Here is a 6000-nt window from a genome sequence, read left to right on the forward strand (position 1 = left end):
TCTATGTCTATTTTAAAGGCAAGGGTCTTGAAGACCTTCAACGTGAGTACGTGATTAGTTTTTTTTTTAAATAATTGAGCTCGTAACTCAAATTGTGGTTTTTTTCCCGGGACGGAGTAAGTAGTGATAAGTAATGGTAATTATAAGTCTCAAGGTGACTTGGTATCTTCACCGATAATCTAAGTCACATGACTTTCAATAACATGCTGAGAATCCATGGATAATGTTTCGTTTTCGAGCTGTTTCAACAAAACTACCCCGTTTCGTTAAATCCATTATAGGTCCATTTTAGCCACATCGTAGTATACGATATGATCTTAATTTTACCCAAGCCGTAGTAGTAGTTGTGGCTGGAGTTTTTCCTTTCGTTATCCTTAGGTTTTTAGCTTAAAGGGAGGATGAAGTGGAATATCAAGTGATTTTTTATCGATTCCTCTACTAATTATAAGACCAGTCTGCATAGTGAAACATTCAGGAAATACATCTGAATGATTTTAAAATTTAAATTAGGTTCATATTTTAAGGATAATTTTAAACAAGGACTGCCGATCAATCGCGTAACGCCCTGCCTTTTTGTTAACAAAATTCTCGTGGAACGTTCCATGTTGAATGAAATTTATCACGAGATTTGAAAAAGTTAGGCGCGCGACGTGGCAATCGTGGCGCGAGACATGGAACGTGCCACGAGAATTTTGTTAATGAAAAAGCAGGGCGTTACACGATTGGTCGGTCCTTGTTTAAAATTATGCTTAAAATCTGAACCTAATTTGAATTTTAAAATAATTCGGAAGTATTTCCTGAATGTTTCACTATGCAGACTGGTCTTACAATTAGTAGAAGAATCGATAAAAATCACTTGATTTTCTACTTCACCCTCCCTTTAAAAGGAACTCAATAGTACCTCAACCCACCCATAGGCGGAATTAAGCTCGGTAAGAGATTTTATTTCAGTTCAAAAAAATCCTGGTCACAACCAGGAATCGAGCCATGGTTGCTCGAACAGAATTAAGATACTGTACCATGAAAATTTCTACATTTAATTAATCTCTAAGGTGTTGGGGATGGGGGAACCCACTTTATTTGTGTGGTCGCATACGTCTGAATTTGTATCTTTTTTACGTCTTTATTTTTCTTTCCTTTTTTTGATGTGCTAATTAACAATGTGATTACAGCCCTTGGGCCATCTTGTTTTTTTAACAAGTCGAACATTCGCTAAAATTTAGTCAACTTAAAGAGTTAGAGCCATAATTTTCGTCATCCACAAACTTAAAATACGAAAAAAATCCTTGAAAAATCTAGTTTATTATGGTATGTTTACTTTTGTATTTGGTTTCGTAGAAATTTATAAAATTGCAATCAAAGTTTTGTGTTTGGAAAAGGCCTAGTTAAAATTTTGTTTCGCTTGATGACGTAGTAAGGAGAAATTTTCTCTCTTGATGTCGCTCACGTGACGCCTGTTAGTGTCTTAGCGCCGCGTTAAGCCTATTTTATTCAGATTCGCGCGGTATTAGTAGACTCGAAAGTAACGGGCGCTCGCGCTTGGCTTTTCCGCGAGATGCCGTGAGTGACGTAGCAAGGAGAAAAACCCGCCAAAAATCTTCTCTGCAAATTTGCTTTGGCCCCCCGAATTTCAAGTTTTCAGTGTTTTTTCTGTGTTTTCCCTCATATTTAAATATTTATTAAGCATATTTTTGGAATCAGAAGAGTTTAAACTCTCAAAAGAGTAAGGTTTTCTTTAGATTTGAGATAATTTTTAAATCAGTTCGCTATTCCTTTAATATTGATGTCAATTAGTAATTACGTATTTAAAATAACATACATGTTTTGCTCAAAAATAGTTTTTGGTGGCAGTTAAAGTGTTTGCGGCGACTTTTAAAAACAAGATGGGCTTGGCCAGTGTCAACGTTTTAGCCGTGAAAATTTAACTGACAGACAGAATGACACACAGACAGATGGGGCTATTATCATATTTATAATGTTAAAATCAATGTGGGTTTATTTTCACTTTCGGGCGAATGTTTTTACTAGTTGGGAAACCAAAACAAACCTCTCCGAGTCGAGAGGCAATTAATAGGTTTTTCTTAAATAATAAAATAAATATATTTGACATTAATTATGTTAATCGTCAGTAATTTACCTTAATTCTAGTTAAGTCGTTTTAAGAAACTTTATTCCTAAAATCATTTTAAACATAGCTATTGTTGACTTTGAATTCAAGTGTATGCCCCTTTAACAATTCTTGGAAATTTAGGGTATGATTCACAATATATGATAAGAAAACCCGTAATTTCGTGAACATTTGGGAGGATAGACGTTTCTCGTAACCCTAGCCGATTGACGCATATTTCTTAATCCAAATGATGGGAATAGAAGCCAAAAATTTCTTTTTGCGATCACGTTTTTCAACTGCTAACGTGGTGACAGACACACACAGAGATACGTCCAGTGAAATACCTTTCCGTGAAGTCATCGTCACTCGGAGAGGTAAAAAACGAAGTAGCCTATGTTCTATTGCACAGTTTAAGCCTTTTTACGTGCATCACAGGTTTTCTAAATAACTAAATAACCAACCGTGTTGATACATAACATAACCACATGGAATAAAACAGCCTAGCTAGAATATCTACTTTTAAGACTTCGAAATATTATTTAAATTTAACGGAAAGATTTTGGCAAGTTTTTTTAATGATATTAGCTGATTTTTCCAAAAATGTCGCATTTATACCAGTTTTATTTTTAAAAAAATCATTAAAAATGTTAAAACTAAATTTCTCTGTCGATTAATCTTAATTTCAAATTGGAATACATGAATTGATTTCTAATTTTTCGCCCTTTGTGGAATTCAAACAGTGTCCTTGTTTCAGCCACAACTGTGTATAAACCAGAATTTTAAGAACTGCGAAGCAAAACTCGTTTTGAATAAAAAAAATATTCGTTTAGATGAAAATGTTTCGAATCGAATTCTAATGATCGACTTATTTATATGAAAGAGCATATCCATTAAAATGTAAGTTTATAAAATATGTTCCATAAGGATGAACCTTCCTATACTTTGTAATGCTAGAGACTTTACAGCTCGCACTAGTTCGAGAACGACAAGCGAGAATTGACTACACTCGGTTAATTTTGCAGTTCATCTTTCTATTTAGTCTACTAAGCCTTTGACAGCGCCTCACCAGGCGTCGTTTTACTAGAATCTATGACCTACGTCATTTCATGACAAGCTCTCAGAGTAACCAGTGACAATTTTATGAAATTGAACTTATGATGTTTCTCATCGACGACAAGAATTTTTATTATTGTATATTTCTTACATGAATCATTTGTAAATTACACAATTTCTCTTTTTTTAATTCCTTGAAATTATAAAACATTTATTCGTTTGAAGTGTAATTATAAAAAGATCAAGATTAAGTAGCGCGATAGCAACAGGATTAAGAATGAAAGAAAATCACCTTCGTCATTAACATTACAATTAAAATATAGGGGGAGGCAACCTATAGTATCGGATTCAGTTTGATCTCAACGCACTTTCGTGAAAACAGACGTTGAAAATCGGAAGTGCATGATGAAAATCAGAGATTGACACCATTCTTTCGAAATGATATCCCATAATAGCAAAAATAAATAGGGGAAAGTGTCGGACTCTCTCCTTCGTCTGTGACATGCATTTGGAGGGGTGAATGCATACTCACGAAATCTGTTCCATCCCCCTCGCCTATTCACCACGTACCTACGATAATTTGTGATATTGCGCGTGAAGAAATAGTGCGGTTTTATTTTACATTAGCTGCTTTTGACTGAGGCTAACCGTGGCCACTGCAGTTTATCGCCACAATTGATGATGTACATGATTGAATTAATTTAGTTTGCTAATATTGATGTTATTTACTAATAGAAAAACGTTTTAGCTTATAATCATTCACAACCCATCAGGGCCCAAGTTTAAAAGAAATTCTAAAGGATTTTAACGATGAGTTTTTTGAATTAAATGATGATTTCAAGAACATCTGCGGCATTTTTAATTTAATTTTGGCGTGCTAACGTTTTAAACAAACTTTAACCTCGTTCAAACGCGAAAATAACACTAAAGAAAATAGAACAGAGCGCGGAGGTCCGAGAACAGAGCGCGGAGGTCCGAGGACCGAGGTTGTGACTCTTCCTTGAGATACGCCTATGCCAAATTCTCCCGTTTGGTGGCGTACTAGTACGAGCGTTATTTTCGGGAAGAATGACATCATCAACTACAAATCTCATTGGCTGATACAATTTTAAACACCTCTCGCGCGCTTGAGCGTCTCGAAATGTATGTCAAGCTAAGGCAAAGGCAGGAAAATATGGCAGTCCGACACTTTCCCCTATTTATTTTTGATAATAGCGGTCCTCATAACCGCTGTTCCCAAATAGAAACAAGTTGGGAAAACCAAAATATTACCTCTCCGAGTCAAGAGAAGGACTACCTACAAACTTATTTACCCAGTTATGGAAATGTTTCTTTTTTTTTTATGAACAAATACTGAAGTTAAAATTTATGAAATATTAAAGCAGTATACAAAGCATAGCAAATATACTGTAAATCAGACGACATTTTACATCCAATAAGGATATACTTGTACACATTAAAATCATCCGATGGGGAAAAACGGGAAATGAAGAGATAAAACTTTGGAGGGATATTACCTTTACGTGTTTGTAAAGGCCCAATTTTCTACTCCTCAACTTATACCCTCTATGTTCAAAGCCATATTCACAACAGGGTTGCCATGTAAACACTATCCTCTCCTTTCACCTCAACAATTTTCTTAGTTTGTCAACATGACGATTAAAGTTACATAACACCAAAGCTAATTTGTGGCTACACACACTGAAAGTAAACGTGCACCATTAAAATCATGATAACACGAAGCTATAATCCGATTACGATCAGACCTTTCACTGATCTGGGCTGCGTTCAGCAGAGCTCACCAAAAAAGACAGCGGATTTTGGAAAACGTTTACCGGTGAGATCTGTCGTCATAGCTTTTCTCCGGTCATCGGTGTTTTAAAAATGAAGCTAGCGCAATAAAGCGTGCAAGGTACAAAGGCTTAACAAAAATTGTATGATAACATATTTATGGAGATAGATAAGAACAACTTTTATAATTAAACATAGAAACTAACATATCTCTTAAAATTCTCGCGTGATCAACTGGTTTCACGTCAAATAAATAGCTATAGTCCCATCAGAACATAGAGACTAGAAACCCCAAGGAGTGGCAGGTCCCCCGCTCTACAAGCGCAAATAATATGTTGCTCATAAATTGGTACATGAGAGCTTCCGGCCCGTTTAATTTTGCTTAGCGGAAGTCGCCGTGTACCCATTGCGTGTACCATGAAAAAGGGCAACAAGTTGAGGCATTCCTGCCACTCCTTGGGGTTTCTAGTCTCTATGATCAGAATCAGCAAGAGCTATTTGTATTAATTCCTCCATGTTTTTCTCGCCAAGCTGAGAACTACGCGTTTTACGCCACGTTATCCAAAAACCCGACTATTTTCTTTGGTGACCGCGCTGGCTCAACGCTGAGCACCGTGCCGTCCTAATTCAAAACCAAAATCCCGTTCTGTAGGTCACTGCTAACAGCGCTGAGCTCTGCTCAACGCGGCCCAGACTTCCACCATGATTATAAAATCTTAGCCTGATTATTTAAAAGTGTAATTAACTTTCGGCTCACTCTGAACCGTTAATGTCTCTGCATTACAGAAACGAAAACCTAGCGTTTACTTTATGGTTCACTAGGCCTATTGACAAATGAAAGTTCATTTGACCAATATAGTGGCGTTCTTCTTGAAATCACTTTAGAAAGGATTATCCTATAAACAGATGTAGTATAGCTTAAGTAATATATAAACATCGATTTCAAATAATAATATTAAAAAAAGTTCTTGGGATATCAAAATGAAACAGAGCTTTATAGCTACAAAACCACTAAAGGCATCGAAATTACGAAAAATATTTCCATA

The sequence above is a fragment of the Phalangium opilio genome, unplaced genomic scaffold (genome assembly GCF_054372755.1).
Source record: "Phalangium opilio isolate 3A_F unplaced genomic scaffold, DU_Popi_V2 ptg000089l_1, whole genome shotgun sequence".
Taxonomy (NCBI): domain Eukaryota; kingdom Metazoa; phylum Arthropoda; class Arachnida; order Opiliones; family Phalangiidae; genus Phalangium; species Phalangium opilio.